Raw genomic sequence first — 24,578 nt, 5'->3', positions numbered from 1 at the left:
AAAAATTACAGTAGCAAATGCACAGAAATGCATTATTACTAATACCATTATCATATTTTGCTGCTCACAGTCACTAAAGTCAAGAACAGGCTCCTGGTGTTTCACTTGCACTTCTGTTTTGTTCAGTAGCTCCCAAAACGTTTTGCTGGAGCACTGGAGAGACATGGCAGTGAGTCAGCCCTGGGGATACCCTCCCAACCTGCCAGTAGGAGCAAGGGATGCTGGCTTGAGGTGAGATGGAAGGAGGAAGCAGGTGGGGATGGATCTAATCATGGTGTCTTGAACTCCTAAGAACAATCTAATCATTGTGTCTTAGACTCCTAGAACTGCAGGAGCCTGCTGAGACAGCTGCCTCCAAGCAAGGTGTCCTAAGTCACACTTTAACAAAGACAAGGACTATGACACAGTCCATAACAGGGACTCATAGTCTGCTCAACCCTGATCTAGACCTGGCTTTAACATTAATAAATCATATGATTTCCAGACATCTCCCGTTTCTGTGACATCTGCTTTCCTTCTTTCAGCTCTGATGCCTTCTGCCCCTTTTAAGCTCTCTCCTGTGCCTCCCCTGCACAGGGATATTCTTAAGGCACCAACTCATTGTCGACAGAAAGTGAAGCTGCTGCTGGGATTTCTCATTCCTGACCATAGTTTCTCTTTCCCTCCTCATCTGCTGTTTATGGCAAGATGCTAGCACTTTCTGTCAGCTTCTTCTGGGTTTCTTGACAAATTGGGTGCCTTCAGAAAAATCAAGTGCAGTGCTCCAGTGGTATGAGTGTGCACATATTTATCTATCCAGGTATTACTAATGCACGTGTGCTGTGTGACAGGGGAAGCTGAGGAGCATCTGCACAGGATGACCAGCACTCAATTCCTGTACAGTACATGCATTAAAATCCTGGCACCTGTAGTCCTCTTAACACAAAATCTCTCAAGTGAAACTTTTGAAGAAAATTATGCTTTGAGCCCTTGGGATTGTAAAACAGGAGCAAGCCTTTTTATTTGGCCTTCTGAGACATGAAACAGAAAAATCTGCCTATCACAGTACATCATTTTTGTTATTCCCCCAAAACTGTAAGGATAAGGACTGGGAAGCCAAAGAATACCACTGAACAGAGAAAATGTCACAGGCAAGAAATGCCTAGGAATTAAGAGCTCTCAAAATATTTTCTCCTTGAATATTCAAAGTGAGGACATTAAGGTGGAGAATTTGGGGGAGGACTGCAAATTTCCTGTAGTAACTCACAAGGGGCAAAGTTGGAACTGCTACTTCGCTTCTACTCTTTTATAATCAATTGTGATGTAAATGCTGATGGCTGCCTAACAGGCAAAACAAAGTAGGGAAATGATGAGTCATTTGTACTTGTAGTTTGTCTGAACAAGTAATGTGCAAGTCAAGTTTCATTTAAGTGCAGCAGAACTTTCCCCTGAGGATTATCCTTGCAAGGCAGAGCAGTGGAAGATCAAGGAGGGCTTTGGATCTGCAGCCATGGACAGACAGCCTCTCAAACAGACAATTTCCACCATGCCAAGGCTGCCCAGCTTCAGTTCTAGAGACACTGAAGTACACGTAGCAATGGCCTTCACTGGAGTATGTTGTGTTATGTGAGTGAATTTTTTCTGTTGCTCTTCAAGGACATGACCATATTTCTCCTGATGTGGGGGAATACATCCTCCCTATGGAGAGGAAGCACCTATACCTCTCCAGCAGCTGGGAGGAACTGGCTGGATGCCCTTGCCATCCAAGAGGTTCAAAGAAGACTCTGTCTCACTACCTCATCCTGCTCCAAACTACAGCTCAGTGGCAAAAGCACCTTTTAATATTTGCCTTGTAAACAGCATCTAAATTACATCTCTATTGATTATCTTATGCCCTATTGCAATTTTTTATTATTAATAAACAAAAATCCTTTAGTATAAGGATGTTCTTCAGCAGCAAAATTCTTTCATTCTCCACAAAAGGAGGGATGTCTATACTGGTAATCCAAGATACACCAATCATCAGGAAGTTGTTAGCACAACTTCCAGTGACTTCAGCAAACCCAAGAAGGAAACTCAAAGCTCATGGAAATCTCCAAAGGTATCTGGTGCTGTAGCATGAACCTAACTGTGACATCCACATTAAGTGTACCCCATCTGTAGCTCAGAAATACTGTCCTTTTCCTGGCAGCTGTTCGGAAGGCTGATCTGAAGCCTGGTCCAAGCTGCCTGCTGTCATCTGCTGGGATGTTATTGAAATAGATGCATGGGAAACAAGTCATGGTTGTTCAAACCAGCCACAAATTGAGGGAAACCAATTTCAGAAGCCGAGGTGCTGTGTGTGTGTATATATAGCAAAGGTACAGTCCTTTGAAACTGTGCAGTGAATAGGATACAGTTGGAAACGTGCTGCAAAGGGAACAAGAACACAGTCTTGCAGTTTTGAAAACTACTGTTTGAATAAGTAATCCAGTTCCCAATTCAGACCTAAAATAGCCTTCCTGTTAGTGCAGTGCTGCAGTCTGTCACAGTTGGCAGCGAGAGTTTTCTCTTTTGGTTGACTTTAGGTTTAAGTAATAATAAGAATATGCCCGAAGTGCAGTTTCTCCTCACAAAAGGCCTTTTTTTGCACATTATTTATTAAAGGGTGGCCCCACCATTTCAATGTACAGTTACATGTTTTGGTAAATTTCCACTTATAATATGAGATGCCATTTGAAACACAAGTGTGTTTTCTTCCTAAATTTTGGTAAATGTAGGACATCTGCTCTTAGTCCCAGAAGATAATTTTGTACTTAATCACCTGACTAATAAAGATTAAAGGTCTGATTCAGATCTTTGTTAAAACTGGTGGCATAAATCAGTAGGAACATTACAGACTTCAGGCTTTTTAAAGTTCTGATTAAATTACTGAGGAAAATTTTAATCTTACTTAATGAAAGCAGATGCCAGGTGAAGCAGTGGGAAATGTCCTATTATTCACTAAACAGGGCTTCAGTGAGTCAGTCAAAGGCTCCTGGAACAATTTAGATAAAGTTTGCAGAGGAACCCCAGGAGGTTTGGATGGTGCCACTATCGCTGAGCAAGCACCTACACTCAACCAGCATCAGCCAGCAAAGCACCAGGGCACATGAGTGGCAGAGAGCAGCTCTAAACCACATCTGGGGATTTCTCTGAACAGGCATTTCATGAGACAGAGCTGCAGTGTTGGCTGTAGGGCAAGAGATGGGTTTGGGAAGCAGCAGGAATAATCAGAAGTGTAGCTGATCTCAAGGTGAGCCAGGAGCAGTGCAGCAGGGAATCTAAGCCATCAGTGTTCACATGTCTGAAATAGAAAAGTTCACTGGAGAAATTGCAGGGATCAATGTCCAAGCAATCCTGTGCATGATGTATCAGTTACTTACGAAGGAATCCACTTCTTTTGCTGAATTCAGCCAGACATGTGAAACAATCCAGCCTATTTCAAATGAGCTGTTGGATGGATTAAACACAAATGTAATTAGCTTTTTCTCTTATGCTTGATGCTTGCCATTTAAAACGATGAGGAAGCAGGAGAGAGCTCTGCTAAAAGCCCACTGTGTTACACTTGTGAAAAATGCCTGGCTGTTCTGTTTATAGCCTGGTCCAGAGCTGTAATCTTCAGCAGCCAATAAGGAACTTCACCATCAGCAAAGCTAAAGAACAATCTAATCATTGTGTCATAGCATTTTGCTTATTGCTGTAAAAACACAAAGTGCTCATATCTACTTGTGAAGGATCTAGAGTGCACTATGGGCTTCTGTGACTAAAGGAGCTGTCCTTCAGTGTAATTTAAACTTCCTTGCTCATTCATAACCACAACCACAAGGTTAAACTGACCTTCTTTGTTCTTCTGAGTTTCATCCCTGAAAAATGCACTGAATACCCACCCCTGCCAAAATTATGGATGTTCCCTTCACATGAATTTTAAGTCTAATATAGAACCTTGTCCCAGGTATGTGACTAATTCTTAGTCACATTAACAGAAGTTTTTAATCTTGAATAAGGCAGTGTGTGTCCTTCCCTCTCCCACCATATGACAGATTTGTCTCTTGAAAACTATGTCCTAGTGTTATGAAAATGAACATATCAACCTCAATCCTTGATGACAGTGCAAACACCCAAACCAAAAGAATGAAAAGCTTGGAGGAAACACACACTGTCCTCAGACCACTACAACAGAGAAGCAAAACATTGCATGAGAGCAGGCCTGGTGAAGGGAGCCAAGAGCTCCAAAGAGAAGGTTTTGTTCTCTCTGCTCTGGAGTGTTTGAGGTCTTCCAGCATGTTTCACCCTGGGAAAGGCCAATTCAGGAGCATCTGACACAGTGCAGAAATTTTGACTGTGAGAGACAGTAAAGTGTTTAGAGAAGCCCAGAAAATGAGATTTTAATGTTGGTACTTGCAAACAGTGCTCCGATTTCTTGCTCTTGAAGCCCTGCTCTGTGGGATGAGAATCAGAGGTTCTCTAACAACAAATCAGTCCAGTAGCATCCAATTCCCAAATAACACAACTGAGTTGCAACAGAAAGTTCTGGACTGATAAAGACTAAGCCCTGAATAGAAGCTAAATATATGTGCAGACACATGGATACATAACCTTAGAGAGGAAGCTCCTGTTCTGGCTGTACTGACATGGCCCATTAATGATAGTCAGATAGAAAGGGGAAACAAACCCATGACAAACAGGCTTATATTGGTTATTTTCAGGCCCTGTGATGTAATACCTTTTTCAGGCACTATCGCACAAAGTTTCTCTTTCTTGAATTTCTTTTTCCTCTAGAAGAAATAGAAACTTAGCAACTGCTGCAAAGCACTCAGTCAATGCCTGGATTGTGTCCAACTCACTGAAGCACATGAAAATGCATGGGAGAAATGAGTTGATTATTAGAAAGTCAAGCCTTACAGAAAGTAAAGGGAAATATCAGCAGCTATTTTAGACATCCATGCTTACTCTCAGTCCTTGAACTTGATTGTTTTAAGGCATGTTAAACTAAGTGTGAAATGCACTTATCAGTTACATTGCACTGCCAGTTTAGTGTCAATAGGAAATTCATTGTATCAGAGACAAACTCTTCATGTTTTTGTTTTTTTTAGTAATCTGGAGTAAAACCATAATCCATAATCAGAGAGGTGAAGAATTTTTTAAAAATTGAGAAGAAAACTTGAAACGCCAAATACCTATGTTAGTGAGCTTTGCTCTGTGACTTACAATTAAAACATTTAAATGTAAATGATAATTATATTGTCTTGGAATACCTCTAAGCAACTCAGTGTCCTCAAGAGATATGTGTCCTTAGAAGATATGTGCCCAGTGATGTGTCACTCGATGTAGGAGGGCATAGAAGTTGTTCACAGCACCAACCTTGCCCTGTAATGCTACATTTGCTCTCTTAGCAAATGCTATATTGCGTTTTTTTTTTTTTTACTCCTCATCTTTCTGGTGCCAGCTTCATAGTTAAAGCAATTAAGGCTACACCAAGTGGGACTGGAGATACCATTTGAAAAATAGAGTCAAGCTCTGGGTATGCAAAAGGTGCATTTATCAGCTTTAGCCTTGGTAAGTGGACAGATAAAGCAGAAGCCAAATCCTGAAGGTCTTGGCACTTTCACTTCTTAGCTGTGAGCTCACAGAACAATTTTTTGGCTACACTTAGAGAGCCCAGCTCCTCTTGGCAGCTTTTTGTCCTTGCTCCATGCAGCACCTTTCCTGCTGAGGTGTTCTTGGGGTGTGCCTTAGCTTGGCCACGTAGCTCAAGCTCCCTACCCAGAGCTGCAAGGACACCAAGATGAGGCACACAGGCTACAGCACAAGCTGCCACCAGAGCAGAATGATGAGAACTTGCATTCTGATGGTGAGCAGTGTGTTAAAAGCCCATGCTGGTACATCTTCATTGCTGCCTTCAGTGCTGGCTGGCACAGACATGCTGTGCCTTCACTTTATATGTAGATAGATTCATTCCACATCTCCCTTCCTCCCACTGGCCCTTCCATAACACAGTAGGATTCTGTCACACCCTAACATATTTTTCTCCCCATCCTCACGTTTTTCTTTGAAAACACTCATCACAGGGAGTGGTGGTGCTGAAGCTCAGTGTTGCACCATCTGTTTAGCAATCCCAGCCTGGTTTCCAATAACCCACCTGAAATGCAAGGTTGCTTCCAGCTTTTCCTTTTGCTGGAGTGTTGGCTGAGCAAGCCACCTTGCTTCTTGCTGGTGTCAGCAACCACAGCCTCTCTGAGCACATCAGGGTGTGGGGAGAAAGTCTTGTTTCACAGCCAAAGCTTGCAGAGTTTCTGTCAGCTTCCACAGAGCGTCACCCAGGATATCCCTGCTTCCCCCACAAAGGCTTGCATAAGTGCTCATGTAATCCCTTGGTAGTGGTAGGACTGGCCCTCCATGGCCACACCAGCTTTCTCCAGGCACAAAACAGCCCTCAAGCACTGCAGGGATGCACCCATGTCTTGAATAGTCTGGTTGTGGAGAGTTGACCCTGACTGGATTCCAGACACCCACCGAAGCCACTCTGTCACCTGCCTCTGCAGCTGGATAGGGGAGAGAGAAAATATAATGAAGGTTGATGAGTTAAGGACAAGGAGAGATCATTCACCAATTATCATCATGGCCAAAATTAGAGATATTAGTTGAATTTATTACTGGCAAAAGCAGAGCAGGATAATGAGGAGTAAAAGAAGACCTAGATAATACCTTGCCCCTACCCCTCCCTCCTTCCCAGCTCTACCTTCTCCCCTCCAGTAGTACAGGGAGACATGGAATGGGGTTTAGTCACTTTATCACACATTATTTCTGCCACTGCTCCAGCATGGGATCCTTCCCAGGGGAGACCGTTCTCCATGAACTTCTACAAGGTATGTTGATCCCATGGGAAACAGTTCGTCACAAATTGCTGTAAGGTTGGTCACTCTTCCACAGGGTCAGTCCTTCAGCCTGTTCCAATGTGGGTCCCCCACAGGGTCACAAGTCCTGCCAGGAAACCTGCTCCAGGGTGGGCTCCTCTCTCCATGGGCCTCCCATGGGTTCCCGGCCTCCTCTCAGCATCCCCGTGCTCCATTTTGGGTCTCCTCCACGGGCTGCAGGTGATCTCTGCATCCCTGTGCCCTCCTGGGCTGCAGGGGCACAGCTGCCTCAGCAGGGTCTCACCATGGGCTGCAGGGAATCCCAGCTCCAGCCCCTGGAGCAGCTCCTGGCCCTCCCTCTGCACTGACCTTGGTGTCTGCAGGGCTCTTCTCTCACACATTCCCACCCTGCTCTCCTCTGGCTGCGGTTACATCTGCACCAGAACTCTTTTCCTTCTTAAATTTGTTATCCCAGAGGTGTTACCACCTTTTCTAATCAGCCCAGCCCTGGCCAGCAGCGGGTCCCTCCTGGAGCTGTCAGGGACTGGATCTGATGGACATGGGGGAAGCTTCCAGAAGCTTCTCAGAGAAACCACCCCTGCAGCCCCCTCCACTACCAAAACCCGGCCACACAAACCCAGTACAGTGGTCCAGGGCAGCAACAGCAGAGCAAATTTTGCAGATCAGCAGCTGGGTGTAGCCCTCCTGGTGATGGGACAGGGGGAAGGAAGATGAGAGGTAAGCAGTGGCCATAGCAGCCCATGCCCCAGGAACCATGCAGGGTGTACAGCAGTGGTGCCAGGCAGCTGGAGCTCCTGTTATTCGGCCCACACTGCATAAAATAAACCCTAAGGAGATATAACATGGCCTTGGCCAGGAAAGGAATGCAAGGCATCAAGAACAACAACCCCTCCCATATGCTGAGCATCTTCTACAGAATCCCACATAGCCTGGCAAAGTGTGCTGCCATGCTGACCCACTGGCCACAGCCAGACAAGTCTCCAGGTGCTGGGCACCAATTCATTCTGAAAAGTGGCTGCTCTCCTGGTTTAGAACCAAATATCCTTCTTTCCCCTTAATGCTCTGCTCTTGGCTCCTTCCTCTGCCATCACACACCATAAAAACCAAGCAGGAAAAAATAAATGTCAAGGAGAAGTTAAAAACATGATATGCTAATTAGCAAATGTTCTCAGAGTGTTAGCCCCACATAATAACCACTGACCTGTTTGGGTATATTTTCAAATGCTCTTTCTTTTTTCAAGTTGGCTTCTTCTGCAGCTTCGGATTAAGCAGTTGCCTAAAAGCCTTCATTGTAAAGCATGCATTGCACTCACCCATCTGGCAACTTTATGTTGTATAATACAGGGAGTGCACAGTATGTGGCATAAATTACAGACAAGAAGAATGAACAGCACAGCATGTAGGGTAAATTAAAGCAGGCATTCTTCATGGCCCATAGCAGAGAAGGACAGAACAATTTTGCATCATAAATACAGGAAAAGCATGTGTTTTCAAATGAGAATTTTTTTAAAAAGTAAATAAATAAGATATGCCCTCAGAGGCAGGCAGCTTGTTCCTAGAGGCAGCAGCAACCATGCAAAACCACATAAAGGAGTAAAGAAAGGCATAATGGTAGATAACAAGAGGTAACAGATTGCAGTAGGAGGACAAAGAAAGAAACCAAATGCTGAGATGGAGCAAGCCCCAGTGGACTTTTAAAAACAAGAGTGCAAATTGAAAATGAAAGGAGCAGAAAGCACACACGGATCTGAGGATGAAAACCATTCCTGTTGTTTTTTTGTGGCATGAGCATATGTAATGCACACCGCTTGTTAGTGACATATCACTTCACATCAAAGGGTTCATAAATAGGATCTCCTGACCATGGCCTGGTGAACTCAGCATAGCCCCAGGAGCCTTCTGCTCTGAAGATCCAGAAGTGCTGACCACCCTATGCTGTTCCTCACCCTCTGGACCATTGTGTGAGCCTGTGCAAGTGTGTGCAAAAATGCCCACATAGGAGAGGAGAAGTAGGAAAAATTGGGCAAAGTGGGAAAAGTTGTGCAAACTCCACTTGCTAGCAAGTGTCAGAGCTTTTACTCTGTGTCTGACCTCTCCAATCCTGGCTGTCCCACTTCTTTTTGTGAGCTTCCACAGCAGATGACGCCAGCCTAGGGCACAGCCTTTGCTCTTCCACTGTCCTGCCATGGCCCTGGTGCCTGTAGTGCAGCACTGGGAAAAACTTCAGGGAGCTGACTCTGCTAAACAAACCTTACCAAAGAAAAAAGGGGACTAGGTTCAGATCTGTGTTGCTCTTCTCCTTACTGGAGTGGAGTTACTCAAATAGTGAGCCAGTGTAAGCCACTGAATGGGCAATTTGAGTTCTGGGTTGGAGGCGCAGGACTGTGGCAGCTTCAGTTTAGATGAGGTTAGGCTGCCATTGGAGCGGTGCTCCGGCTGTTTTCCTTTCCCACCCTGAGCTGGCTTTGTCAGGGTGTATGTTTTTCTCAAGGCAGGGAGTGTTTCCCATTATGTGTTTGTGCATTGCCTAGAAAGTTGGAGCCCTGATCTGAGGTGGAAACTTGAGGCCCCACCATAGTACAAATAATAAATGTAACACAGTGAAGAACAGATGCATTCACATATGGTGCTTTATAATTCAGACAAATAAAAATTCTTATGTTGTATGTTAAAATAATTCTATATATGACACAGTTAGCATGAAAACTGAAAATAAAAACAAAGCCATGAAGAGTCCAGGCATTTTAGAGTCCATACCCTACTTCTGCATGCACAGAGACTCCTCTGTGGCCAGTCCTCATTGCCCCATCACGCAGCAGTGCCCTGTAACTTTAGTGTTGTCCAGGTTGAGCTGTCTTTTCTTTTAATGTTAATTTCAGAATTCCTTTCCACCCTACACAGGCATCTTCCCAGCCAGCCAGCTCCTCCAGTGCACATATGGGGCTGTATATAAAATATCCACAACTTTTTCATTTTGCATAGCTCCCAAAGAACACACCATTTTTGTCTTCTTGAGAATGTGGTCCCTAATGGCAGTGTTCTCCTGGGGCAGTTTAGGTTTCCACTGGATTCTGAATAGGGATCATTGTGACAGAGGGTATTTTCCTCTGCTGTGCTGGCATTGGCAATAATAGTAGCAACAGCTATTTGCAAAGAGGAAGGATATTTGTGGCAATCTCTGGCATATAGTATTATTTAACTCTTTTGGAAGAGGTACCTTCCAATAAAAGAAAGAATAATTTTTGAAAGAGTTGCAGCCATATGGTAGTTCTGAGTGAATTATATGAGTCAGGTTCTCACAGGTTGATAGAGTTGGAAAAAAGTTCTTAAATTGTGTCTTTATTAATTTTTTTTAAATCACATTAATTCAAACTTTGCTATACCAATTTTCAGAGGATTTATTCTGTACATAACAAGTGCTGCAGATTTTGGAGGGTTGTTTTACATTCTCCAAAAATAATTAAATGGTTTTTAAAACACCAAAATCACATCAGGTTTTAAAGGCATGAGCTTTGCCTCTATAATTAACATTAATAAATACAGACTTAGCAAGGCTGGCTTTCAAAAGGATGATGAATCTCAGGAATACAAATTTTGCATGTACAAACTGAAGACACCAAATGTAGCATTTCTGACTTCTCAATATAAATTTACTTCTTTTACTAATTTGCATCCTTGCTAATCAATGAAACCCTAAGGAAAAAAAGCATTTTGGACAATTGCCAAAAGTATATCTCAAGGGAGCATAAATCAAGGCACTAGTCTTCTATGCTGTGCATTCATTAGTAACTAACATTAAATTGAAGTGAACCTTTTTACAAGCAAGGAAAACAGTCAATCCTGGAAATTGTTTTACTAGCAGCTCTTTATCCCATTTTTCCTTCCTGGTCAACTGGAGGAAACACAGCCTAAGCAAAACATTTGGCATTAAAGATCTTACATAGTTTCCACCATATTAATAGATTTGGAAAATGTGCAGAAAATAATAGCCATAGAAAATGTACATAGGCCAAGCCATTGCCCAGAAGCAGGACATTTATTTAATTGGTGTAGACACAAAAATTAACATTCCTGCATCAGTCTCATCTATCAGCTTGAGAAATCCATTCTAGTAGGTGTCATGCACTGACCATACAGAGGATCACAAGCAGTGTTTGGACTTCAGCAGCTTGACAGAAAGAGAGAGCTGAAAAACATGAAGTATTTCTTCATTCAAACCAAGCTAGTTCTTGCCAGTACAGTGGGGTAAAACCATTGCCATACTAAGGGATTAAATAGTTGCAGAATAGGACCAGACTTTCTCCAGCCAGTTTATGAACTTAGAAGTTTACTTAGGTTGCTGGACCAGTGCCAGTTTACAACTGCTAATGAGCTGATCCCCACAATCTTTTTCCTTTTAAATCAGTCAGAATTAACCAAGATAAACTCTTCAGCCCTACACTGCTGGTTGCCTGAGGAAATATTTTGAAAGGATTCTTGCCTAAAATGTAAATATCTCAGAAACTAATTTCTGGGCATATATTTGGTGTATTACTGGAATTGGTGAACATCCTAAATAATATGAGCATGTCCTGCATCCTATGTAAAAAACCATGTAGCCAGGAATTTTCTGGTACTTTTGGAACAGCTGCTCACTTCTCCATTAAAGTAGTTAGCCTACACTATTAGAAGTGCAAACATGCTTTACTAGAGTTATTTTTCCTTAGTTCTAGTGTGTAAAACCTGGCAACTTTACCTTGGCAAAGGGCTAAGAGTTCAGCCAAGCTTGCAGTCTGTCTGAGCTTTAGCTCTGCTTAATGTGGGGAACACCCTGGTCAGCACCTTGGCCCTTTGTGGTGTCCACCAGCTCCATGTCAGTACCAATGATTGAGAACCTCGTTGCTCCAGAGGCATTCCTTAGGGAGAGCAGACTCAACTGGACCTGCCCAATGTTGCCTTCTTCCTCTGTCTTCCCTCAGGGAATAGTTGGTTGGATTAGTGAGAGACCAGGATGAGAAAAAATGCAGGTCATACTCTAGCAGTGAAGACTATCACCACCCACTTGTCACTCCCTTCTCTGATTTTTCTCACAACCATCATCTACAGTGAGAAGAATACGTATTTTTTGGGCTCCCACTCCCATCCAGCTGGCTTATCCTTTTTAAAATCTATTTCTCTAATGATTTTAGCTGTTCCCCCCTCTAATCCTGGAGCCCTTTTTTTGACTCAGCACCGATCACCATGAAAAAATGCAACAACAGAACTTCCTTCCTCCTTTTTCTCCCATTCACACAAGGCTGGCAGAGTTTCTCAGTGCTCAGGATCTGGTTCATTTGGTGACCTCCTAGTGAGTCACCAGGAGCACACAGTCACATTCACAGCCCTCTGAAGGCACGTGGTGATCTGCTCCAGCCCTGCAGGGCTGCTGGGGAGTGACAGGACTGCAGTGGGTGAGTCCACAGCCAAGGAGTCAATGGTACCCTGATAGCCAGGAGGAGCTGTGGGTTGGCAGGAGCTTCTTCCCTGAGTCTCCTGTGGGAGACAGCAGCTGGCTGGGCATGGAGAAGCCTTGCTGGCCCTGGATTTTCACTTTGTTTTCCACCTGTGGGTGTGCAAGAGCAGTCAGTCTGTCAGTGAGCAGAAGAGTAAAGAGCCAGAACATGTGCATGTGGACAGGGCAGAAGAAAAGGGGGTGAGTAGAGGGAGGAGTTGTTTGGAAAGAGAGCTCACAACCATGGTTATGTGTTCATACACATGGGGAGAAAAAAAGAGACCAGCTTGTGGACTGGAAGTGATGGGAAAGTTTTGATTTTGACAGTGTTTTTGAAGATAGCTCATGGCTTCTTGTGCTGTCCACAGAGGAGCTGCATTGTTCCTTTTCCAGGCTAGTGCTTTGAGAAAAGCCTTTCTGTGAATTTTTATGGAATGTTTCTACTCACTGTGGCATTCACAGATATGAAGGGAGGTGGGAGCAGAGTGAACAGGCCCCCTAAATCCATAATCACTGTGTGCAATTACATTCATGAATATCACCATTGATAAGTACAGTGTGTTGTGCAACCAACCAAGTGTTACCCAAATACAGAGCATTTTCACATGACTCATCAGAGATACAAGGAGACATTTTGATGCCAGGAGTATGTCCTCCACTCCCCACTCCAGCCCGACTTCTCTAAATCCAAAACTTCTTCTGGCCACCACTATTGCCTTCAGGTTGTCTGGTTTGCAGCCACAGAGACAAGACCTGGTACTGATCTGTTGCTTTTTCTCCTCTTCAAAATGCCTCTTTAACCCTGGTGTTCTTCTGTCCATGGAGACCTTGCACCCTCCTGTAAACCAAGTCTTCCCTTTCCTGGGAATGAGACCTTGGTCTTGTGTTGCAGCCTATCCAACTTGAGCAAGTTCTTCTTGCATGTGTTTGTTGTGTGACAGAAGACATCTGAAGCATCTTCCAAACATGAACAATCAGCCTCTTCCACTGCAAGGAAAGGTTTGCCAACAGCTGTACAAAAACTGGGCTCAAACTCTCATCTGAAAGACAGATGAATAAAAAATGCAACAGACATTACTGCTGAAAATAGATAATTTCTAATTCCCACAGCTCTCTTTGTGGTTTAAAATAAGCCTTTCTGCATTAAGACTACAGTTTTTTAAACTAATGAAATTTACAAAACCCTGAAATGTTCTTTCTGAGTGTTGTTTCAATTACATTTCCATGATACTACATACTTTTGATGTGTGAATTTTCCCATTAGGTTCAGATTGCTTTGGAGTCTATCAATGAGGCATACAGTGGCAGTGGGATGAGACCTCTCATTTTTACATCCGAGGGACCAAAGGAAATGAGTCAGCAAATTGGCAAGGTCCTATCTGATTGCAAAACTGCTGAATGTCCTTACATTCAATACCTATCCCCTGCCTTGCAGCTCTGATCAGTCAGAGGGATCGAGTGGGTACTTTTATTCTGTGTGCTATCCTAGTCCCTAATACATGCATTTGAAGGACCTGACTGTTACTTGTTATTAAGACTATTTTTTACTTCTGTGATTGAATCAGCTGCTGCCTGGAAGTGTTATATTGAAGTAATGGATTGTTGTTACCAGTGTGTTTTGAGTTAAAACAGACACCACAAAGATTGTTCTGGCCACAAAAATTGTTCTGGCCACAAAGAAGTATGTGGAGGAAATCAGAAAAAGATAACTTGGAGGATTAAGATGTGGGATAGCCTTTCAAGAAGCAACAAGTTGTCTTCTTTTCAGGGTAGAACTTAACCCATTTATGAAAAGTATTCTATGTTTGTGCTGCCTGTGACTGAATATGGTTGTTCAGGAGCTTTTTTTCACTTCTGCATTCCCTGACTTCCACCTTAGGTGTGCTTTGAGCCTACTTGGTGCAACAGGGAGCCCCAAACAGGCTCAGATGCATTAGGCATTAATTTTGTTTCTTTTCTTCATGCCTCTTTCTATTGTATTTCATCTGCTATGAGCAGCAAGTGTGAACCACATTGCAATAGTGAAATGTCAATATGCAAACAATACCATTTCTCAGGGACAATGTAAAGGGCAGGAATATAAACTTAAGTCTCTAAGGCAATAAATGCTCCTAAATTAGTCTTGAAAAAATGCATTTCATCTGCCTAAAACACATGAAAGTTTACATATTTTTGGTATTATTTACTCTTCTTCCCTATTAAGTACATAGTGCTTTTCTGATTATGGAATATGGCTAGGGAAAGAAAATAAGTTTGTTCTAAGGGAAGCACAGTAATTGCCCCTATATTTCCATTCAACCATTCTCCAGTTTTTAGTGTCCAGGCCCTCCTATTATATTACGTCTAAATGAGGCTGAAAATCTATTCCTTTGGAATTTGCTAGTGATTTGGTTTGGAACAGGATTTCATCCCAGAAATGCCCAGAGCCAGCAACTAATATGGACTGTGCATCTTGGGCTTTCACCTGCACTGGTTCTGGAGGAGTTAAAATTTTGTATACAAAGCAAAAAGATCTGTTAAAATTTTGATTTCCAGTGCAAGTCATCATTTACCATATGGTCAGGTATTTACCCCAACTCCGTGTTATTCAGCAATCATAGAGGTTTGCGTGGGGTGGGGCTGAAGCACGGGGTTGTTGTTTTGATTTCAAAGTCCTGTGCATCAAACTGTCTCTAAATTGCTGTCACCACAATGCCTGTGAACCAGCCTGCTGAGTGAGTCTGCCTGGAGCAAGCCCCCAAAAACACTGTCCTTTATCCTCCCCCTCCCCACACTCTTGCTGTGTGTCCTTCAGAGCTGGAATGGACTCTGAGACATTTCATGCACTGCCCCACCTTACCTGACTTTCGAGCAGACAAGACCTGTCAAACCAAGCACAGGGAAGACAATCAGAGAGCTAATCCTGGTGGTTTCAACTTTGCTCCTACTTTCAGTGGTGAAAAGCAAGTTTGCCTCTCAATAGTCAGGCTACTGAAGTTGCTAGAAAGGCAAATAGCCAATAAACACCCACTGGCCACCTCTACGGGGCTTTATGTTGTTGTTTGTCATTTATTTCTGCGGCTGGTACTAATTTTCAGTTTGTCATCCTTTGACTCATAGAAATTCTTCCCCTTCAAAAAGGATGCATCTCCCTGCCGACCACGGAAAAAATGTGGCATGCAATTCAATCCTTTCCTGATAGCACCGGAGACGAGGAGAGGGCAAGTTAGAACACCATGATGAGGAAGTTCTGTCATTTCCAGAAGGAAGCATGATTCACTGTGCAGAGCATTTTTGGGAGCCTGAATCAGAGCTGTCGAGGAAGTCAGTTCTTGGACAGTTTAATGTTTAGTTTAACTGTGACTTTACCGGTGAAACGCGTGCCTCTCCCCACAGCCAGTGGGTATGGAGAGATCAGATAACATGCCACCGAGGAGCAGGCAAGAAGATTGCCAAGGAAGAGGCTTTCAAATGTTTTGGATAAAATGAGAAGCGCCCCAGAAAAATCTGTCCTTAAATGTCATCGCGAAGCAGCGCTCTCCTGAAAGCAGCTTTGAGGGAGAAATATTTTCTCACACTTTTCCCGAGCACAGCGCAGGCAGTAGGAGGGACCTGCAGGGTGGCCATAAGGAGCCTGCGAGGAGGGGAGGGCCATGCAGTGAGCTGCAGCCGGGCTCCTTCCCAAAAGGTCTGGAATTAGCACGCTAGCGGAGAGATGGCTTCATTAGTCATGGCACAGACCTGCTAAGTAAAGCTATCCGCAGAAAGAATGAGTTGTGTGTTAGCTGCCAACAGACTGCAGGAGAAATTCAAGTTGTTGTTTTTAATTGCCTATTGTACCCTAAAAGAATCACGATTTGATTAATGTAGTGTCCCCCCTCCGCCCACTGCACACTCCCCTCACACGCACACACCATAACACAGGAAACAAGATTAGATTGGAGTGTCTTTCCTTGGTCTTCTGCCTCCCCGTCTTCCCTTCTTCCCCACAGGAAAGACAAAGACTTACTGGCAAAGTACACATCTCGGAAGGGTCCTCAGCTCAGAAACTGGGCATATTCCTGGGCCACCACAACTGGTTTGGAGCAGGTGGCCAACTACGTCTTTTCTCCCCAACTGTAGTTAAATAAAGTGAAGAGAGAGAAGAAAAATCTATGTTATTACTTGTGAAGATTAGCAGACTGTTGATGTATTTGTTCTTCCAGGGATGTGCGTATATCACTGAGGTCGAGCAGAGGGAACTGTCAAGATATTTACTGTATGGAAATACATGCAAGAACCCAAAACATAGTGTAGGAGGGCGGTGTTTATAGCCTGTACATTTAAATAAATAGAAACCATCCTTCAAACTCACTCTTTGCACTCAGTTGCATAGGGATTTACATTTCTGGCCTCACGGATAAGGAAAGACTGAGTATTAGGGAGAGGCAATGCTCATATAGGATGTGAAAGGAAATAATGGAATACACTGAGCATGCCTACGCATCCCTCGAAGACGTCACTCTATCTGGGAGCCAAAAGGTAAGGGAGTGGGTTTGCTGACTATGACACATGGTGGGAGGAGATCTGAGACACAAAGGAGTCATGGGTGTGAACCAGGAAACAAGACCGTGCCCACCCAGCTTTTTTGTTTGCTCGAGGAGGATGTAAAATATGCTTACACCAGTTGTGCTCCAGCTCCAGCGCTAATTGTTAACAATAAAAGGTCACCAGAAAACAATTGCTGGGAACCAGAATTACACAAGGGGCCCGGGTAATGCGATCTCTCCTTCGCTGGGGAATGCCATCCCGCCAGGGAGCGGGTGCTGGGAGATCCCTGGGAGGACTGGCCAGGTCAGCCCAGGAAGGGAGGTGCACGCCTGTGTCAGCCAGACCTCCCTCGCCAGCTCCCTGCTCCCAGAAAGGCAGGCACGAACCAGGCAGTTTCAAGCTTATTTAGCATTTATTTTAGGGAGTTTAAATGCAAGATTGAAGGGCTGTTCTTTTTCCTATTACACTATTATCCTATCTTTTTCCTATTATTCCTGTTATGGGAGGAGAACATTGGCTTTGACATCCCTTCCTTTGGCAGCGTTGGGGTTTGAGGGGGCATGCCAGGTAGGTTTGCACAGCAGGAACAAGGACTGCCATCTGAGGGAGGGCTGGGGTGAGCTGGAAGCAGCATATCCCAGAGGAAAAAGAGGGAGGTACTGCTCGAGTGTCTTATTCCCTCCCAAAATACGTCTCTACTTCATGGGTGTGAGTACTGCTCTGGAAGAAATTTCTAAGCTAGCATTAAATGCATCTGTGCGAGCACCAGCAACAGCTGAAAACTCCTGCCAGCATGTTGGAGAAGTATTTTGACAAGCCATCCTGTCCCAGCTCTGTGCTCTCATGCTTTTCTGGTCTATTTGCACCTGTCTGCTTGTGTGTTCAGCACACCCTGAGTTATTTAACCTCCAGGACTGAACAAAATTAAGGGAAGTCTGAAGCAATGAGAGATGCTTTTAGGCCACATCCATGCTGAGGAACAGCCTGAATGTCAGAGAGGGGCTGAGTTCAGGCCATTTGACAGTCAGTGGTGGGTACAGCCACAAAAATGCCATCTCCATGTGAACTTAGAGGCATTCTGGAGCATCCCATGTCTGAGCAGACTCAGACTCTGTCTGCCCTGCCTTCGTTCCATGTTCATACAAGTTCAACTATTACTAAATGGTCCAAAGATATTTATTTACCTTTTCCTATACTTCTTCCTGTACCTTGCTCTCTGAGAACTTGTATGTGTGTCTAGCCTACCCTAACCTGAATCCTGAACTTTGAGCTTTCTGTAGCTGCATCCATCCAGAACAGCACAACTTTGTTACCCCCACAAAGGCTTCCATCAGCCACAACCAGCTCTCTCCCAGCCCTTCAAATCAATTCCTGCCAAACTTTACAGCCAGGGAGAAACAACAGACACATGTGAAAAGTATTCACTGGGGGACAGTGCACAACTGTTTTCCCTTCTTCCAGTGATTGCACATGTCTGATAGTGCCCGTGCTGTTCTGTTTTGTGATGAGGCTCAAGTCTGTTAAAATAAGCCACTGCCAAAACCCATTTTCTCAACAATTCCATCAAGTCTAGAGACAGAGGCAAAGATGACCAGGTAGCTACTTCATAGGTGTTCAGTACAGAAAATTTCTCAAGAAAGCTGCAGGAATAGCATGCAGTAAAGCAGGATGGGAATAATAACTTCTTGAGCAGCTGAAGGACACTGTGAGAGATGTTAGATGATTTATGTGAGGAGAGCTTGCTGAATTCTCAAACCTATCCACATGCTGTTCCCTTGTGTGAAGAATTTTGTGTTCTGCAGACAAGGAGAGCTCAAGAAGTGACAAGGTGCATCCCTGTGAGGTCTGGGACTTAAAGGGGGAACAGAGATTAATTCAGGGCCTGGTTCTCACTGAAAACACCATCATTATAAAAAGTGGAGGCAAGAGGCCTTTAGTTCTCTTTGAAGGGATGCCAGGCATGTGCTAGGAGCTGTTGGAGCACGTCTGGGATCATGCAGATGCCATATGCAGGTCACAGAATCTGGGGCCTGTGGTGTGCCCAGTACTAGTGCTAGAAAAGACACAGGAGCCACAGGACTCTGGGTGCTGTAGGTATTTTGATTTTGTCCATCTATGAATTCAGCCCCATTTAGTTCAGTTTGGTCCCAGCACATAAGAAAGATGCTGATAATCTGATGAGGATCCAGAGCACTGTTGTAATCCCCACAGGTACAACAAAAATTACCTGTGAGGGAAGGACTGGACAAACTGCATCTGCTTACTGTAAAAAAAAGAGATAGGAGTGAATGCTGAGAATGTTTTTATATATCCCAAGGGTTACTACAAAGAGCAGAGCACAGATCCCATGGTGAGATAGTGAAGGAGAAGTAAAGAGAGGCTTCAGCTGGAATAGGGAAGATTCTTATTAGACACCAAGGGAAAAAACCCAATCTTTGTGATAGTAAGATTATGAAGCCCTGTAATGGATTGACTGGAGAAATTCTGAGTCTCCAGACTGGATGCTTTTAAGAGTAGAAAAACAGCAGCCAGGAAGAACAAGGATGTAGCTGATACTACCGTGGATAACCTCCTGAGTTCCTTCCACGTAGTACACAAGCTGAAGAAGAGGAAGGAACTATTTTCCAAGTTGTCCTTCATTCATTCCTGTTTCCGCCTATATCACTTTTCATTCCAGCTGCATTTAAAATGAGCAAAATGATTTCTCTGTTAACAAATGACTGTGTAGTAAAACCCAGGAGTTAGGAATGAGCAGGTCTTGAAAAAACAGAGGCTATGAAAAATATGTACTTTTATTATGGTGACCAGATCCTCCTTTTTCATAGAGCAGGTCTGATTTTGTTCATTTGCTCTCAGCAAGCCGAGTTAATGGTTACCATTTTCTGTAAAATAGAACTTCCATTACTGAAGAAAAAAATCATTTTACAGCACTCAGTCTTCAGCCAATAAAGTTTAAAAGCAGCATGAGGAGTTTTACATTTTGAAACATTTACTTTTAAGTGAACTATAAAGATGAGTCTTAATGCTCAGATTTTTGAATCAATAAAAATGTTCAAATGTCTCTGTCAACAGCAGAGTGAAACTGAAGGCAAAATGCCACTAAACAAAAGATAAAATCTTGGATGAAATACCCTGGCCTTTACTGTCATTTGTGAGAAGTGCTGTCTCTTCATATAGAGATATGAGCAAAAAGTGAGTCCTGCCACTGTGACCAATGCGTCCTTATGAAGTCGGCCCAAAATAGACCAGTTAAAATAGTGCAGCGTTTGCTGTGTGCACAGGGACCTTTAGCACATGCTTTTGATGAGGTCTTTATGACAGTAAATGTAGATACTCATTGTTATACTTAAGGTTGAATTCCAGCTTTTGTCCTAAATCCTTCCTCCTTCTCCTCTCTGCTATATTTTTAGCTGCTCAAAGCTTTTGGAAGTAATTCCTTTTGTGATTACAGTTGTCGCGTTTGCTTTCATCACTTCCTCGTAAAAGAATCCATGTTAGATTGAATAATCATTTTTTTTGTTTTTCCGACTTGTTTGGATATCCCTAAGCTGTAATTTGAAACTCAGCCATAGCCTAGCTCAAAACTAACAAACTACACACCCCAGAGGTATGCGAGAGAGACCTGCGAAACAAAATCAAGCCTCAGGCAACAACTGAATCTATAAGGGTTCACTACCCACATCACCTTTTATGGACTCATGGTCCACACTTGCAATAGAGATTTCAATGAGTAATCTGAAATTGGAAGGATAAAACCTCCCAAGTTCAGCATGTTAAAAGCATTAACATCCCGGAAAGTGCTAATGTGACTGTGGATTTGAAATCTCACACCCTCTTGTCTCAGGAGGGACATGTGCATGTGTGCTCTCTACTGACCCTTAGGTTTGGTCTGAGGAATGATGGCCCATTCTGATGGTGCTCATAGATCCTGCAGTCTCAGAAACCTTCATGTCACTGGTATAAAATTAGGGGACAAATTAGTTGAAGCGTGATGATTAATCATGACTTGAAATCCCCATGTACACCTTGTTTGCAGTTTTGGCTTTACACTGTTGTTTTTTATGAGCAGGTAGTGTAGTGTGTGCTCACCAAAAGCAGTCCCAGCTTTCAAGCAGGGTGCCTGAAGAAAAGCCCTTTCAGTACCTGCAGAGCCAGACCTTCAGCAAAAGGCAGGTGTGCTCCCCACCACAGAGATGTCAGCGAGAGCATCACAGACAGATTTGCTTAACCAAAACCCCATTTAGGAAAAAAAAATAGCATTACTAGCACGTGAAGTTTTCTGTTATACAGAGCCTGAGGTACAGTCCTAGCTTTCCATGGGATTGGGATTTCAGGAGCCTGAAGGAAAATGAAGTTGTAGCTTTGTAGAAGCCATGGTCTACAGTGTAAGCAGCTATTGAAAAATTGGTGACTTTCCTAGGAACTGCAATATTTATCTAACATATAAAGGTGTGTAGGGGAAAGCAGCCCAGCCTAATTCCCTTCCTCGGGGCAGAGCCTGGACTGTGCTGCCTGTCCCATCACGTGTGCAAATCTTCATGGAGAAACAAGAACTTTCTCTGGCTGGAAAACAGTAACTTGCAATGCAAGCCATGCCAACCTATGTCAGCAGTATTGCACCCATGGCACTGCTCCTCCCCATTAATTGTAGAGTAGAAAACATTCTTCTTCAGGCTTTTCCTCTAACTACCCCAGTGTGAGAGCCAGGAACTGTGGACATTTGTGTGGAGGGAATTTGGCAGCTGAAACCCATGGAAGCCTGGCTCTGGCAGGAGCCTTTCCAAGACCAGCATCTGGACTCCTGGTTAACTTCCTGACTGATCTGCTGCCTCAGACAGGATGCCAACCTCGATAAGTGCACCAAACATAAGGGGAGGGCTGGACAGAGGCTTGGACATCTCTTCTGGTTTAAAAATAGCAGAGCAAATCCAAAGCACATTGGTAGAAAGGCTGTAACTTCAAAGCTCAACTGGAAAGTGCTTCCTCTTGATGTTTGTCCTGCAGATTACTGCCTGGGTTGAGTTTCTGCCTGTCTCTGCAGCAAAACTGCAGCTGCAACCTCGCTTACACAAAGAGGTGAATTTGAAGCTCAAACACAAGACCATTTCTCGTGCACAGTGAACAGCTTGGCTCAATTTATGGGGGCATCTGTGTCAAAACTGTTGTGATGTTTGCAAAGTCCATCAGCATTTTGCTTGTCTGGGTGAAGATGGTGGTTCCGTGTGTACAGTTTTCCTTGTTTATGCCATTAGGAGAAACTTTATATTGGCTTTCCAAAATAAAAGGGGAAAAATGCACAGTTTAGGCTACATCTCAGCTGTGTGTATGTCTGCATGTATGTGGTATAGGGTGAGTGTGCACATGTGTGTATAGGAGAGCCTTTCCTTCAGAGCTGACTCAGAGATCACAGGTGACTTCAAAGTTATTTAGTTTTTCTTCCACCCAGAAAAACCACCTGCCAAGCTTGGATTCTCCCTCAATGTTTGAGACATCCACATTAGCCCCTTACCTTCTGTAATTCCACAGCTGTGGGGACAAGCCAAAACACTAAAGAAGAGGGCCTAAAGCAGGTGGCAGTGTGTTACTACAATACTCTGCTCCTGCATAGGGCTTGTGCATCCCAACCCATTCCTGGCTTTCATCATGGTGTTTTCAAGCATGAGTATGTGGCAAGGCTTCTGTAACTTCTTTGGGACCAGAGTCAATCACTTTTCCTACACACCAACACTTTATACATACACACATGAAAACATGCAAGTGCTTGCAAACTGGATAAATATCATCCAGCACACCCTTTATACAAAAATCACCCACTCCGTTGATTCACCATTTTGCTTTTCACTGCAGGGAAGACTAACACTTTCTGAATAACACGACACAAAGTATTTTGCAAGTGGGAAACAAGTGGTATCAGATGAAAACTCTTGAACAACAGATTTTTCTTGTCGTTCTGCAGTTCTTTCTTTCCATTAGCACTGTTACCCTGTCATTTTTTTTTAAAGGTGAGGAGGAGAACAGGAGAGCAGCTAAACCCATCTAAAGGCAGTTTTCCATGATGTACACTGCATCCTGAGAGTCCTCACTACAAGTACAAACTATGTTGATTTCCTGCCACAACAAGGTAGCAGAGAGGTGTGCCAGAGAAGGAAAATGATCTTTTTACAAAGAGAACCTTGTCCAAGACAACTTTATTACCAGACACAAACTCAAGACAGTTAAAAAGCTGCTTTTAAAAAATGATCAGGTGCAGGGCAGAAGGATTAGGTCAGGACTTAAAAGCTTTCCTACAAAATGTGGCAAATAGATTCTGAATTCTGATCATGTCTGCAGTGTCAGCAGGCGACTGATTCATCTGCAGCATAGGGAGAAGACTTTTAACACTGTCCGTACAAGGGATATTCCTCTGCTCACAGGACACCCTGGCCTACTTCAGTCACTTGGCAATTCTCATCAGGCCATGAAGGCAAGTTAGTCATGCTCCTGTTCACAAAGTTTCTGACACTTCTGCTTTGCAGTAAGCCTTGAAGCCTCAGAGAGACTTTCTGCCTTATGGGTGTCGTGCAATGAGTGAGACTGTAATATCTTAAATTTTTTTTCCAGGTTTGTCTGATAAGTGGGTGGCAACTGTTAGAGGCCAATTTGTGCTTTTCCATCACTCTGTCTAGACATATTTGCAGGAACTGCTTTGCCTTAAAAGAGGAAAGGGTATCTCATATATTACACAATAATGGGTTATTTTTACTTGTAATGCATTAAGAGGCTGTTTTCAATCAGAAACCATTTGATATGAGGGTATGTTCTGGACGATAAATGGAAAAAGTGGAGCATATCCTTTTTTTTTTTTTTTTTCACACAGCAGACAATACCCATACTTTCCATATAGACAGGAAATGGCTTAGGTTTATATATAGAAATACAGTCTATTTTATATGCATATATAATGTATTGATTTATTTAAAAACTGTCACTGTAATTGGTTGAAGCTGCAAAATTGATACACACCTATGTAAATACTTCAGTGCAGCCCAGAAAAGACAAATCTGGAAACTTTAAGTGGAATTTCTTGTCGTGAGGGCACAACATGCATGGTGTGAGGGTCACATGCCGTTCAGCAGTCGCTCAGAGCCACCAGATCTGCTCTGTTCAGCATCTGTGTGTCCTAATTTACAGTTCTACTTGATTCCTACAGTATCTTCTCACAGTTGTATCTTCTCACCACCCTTTCGTCCCACAGCTCCTAATGGGGCAGCAGTTTTTGTTCTTACTGGCACCACAACCAGTGGGGCTGGCTCCCATTCTGGCTCAGGGCTGTGGAGTTCTCCAGTCCCATATTCCCTGGCTACCTGCCACTTCTTTTGGCTGGAGATGTCCACCATTCTCTTCTGTCTCTGGATTGGAAGAAGAAGCCCTACATTCCTCAAGAGTGGGGTGTGTCCATAGCAGAGCACTTTTCTGCACAGCCACTTATTGTCCGTAGCCACCCTTTCCCCAGGGGAACAACACACAAAAAAACCTTTCTTGAGATTCCCAGGCAGCACAGTTCCCAGGCAGCAGCTCAGTTTGGATTTTGGGGTTTCTTTCCACGTCTCTGTGCTTCTGCCTCTGAGGACGTGAACACTGGGAAGGTGATGAGCTGCTCCCAGGTTTCTGGAGTCCAGGCTGCTTAAGAAGCCAAGGAATCCCTGCTTTATCAGTGCTGTTCTTCAGTTCAATAGAGCTAATCA

The 24,578-nt window shown here is 43.7% G+C and overlaps 1 long non-coding RNA gene across 1 annotated transcript; it reads right to left on the bottom strand.

Moving 5' to 3' along the window:
* Positions 1-9,488: 9,488 nt before the first annotated feature.
* On the bottom strand, positions 9,489-16,514 carry LOC115496977 (uncharacterized). Its single transcript, XR_012058197.1, has 2 exons — positions 15,185-16,514; positions 9,489-13,385 (listed from the first exon to the last, which is right to left on the bottom strand). It is a non-coding gene; the product is annotated as an uncharacterized lncRNA (long non-coding RNA).
* Positions 16,515-24,578: the final 8,064 nt, after the last annotated feature.

This window comes from Taeniopygia guttata, chromosome 1, assembly GCF_048771995.1.
Source record: "Taeniopygia guttata chromosome 1, bTaeGut7.mat, whole genome shotgun sequence".
In the NCBI taxonomy this organism is placed as follows: domain Eukaryota; kingdom Metazoa; phylum Chordata; class Aves; order Passeriformes; family Estrildidae; genus Taeniopygia; species Taeniopygia guttata.
Note: the sequence above shows the minus strand (reverse complement) of the source record. Positions and strands in the feature narration are given on the sequence as shown.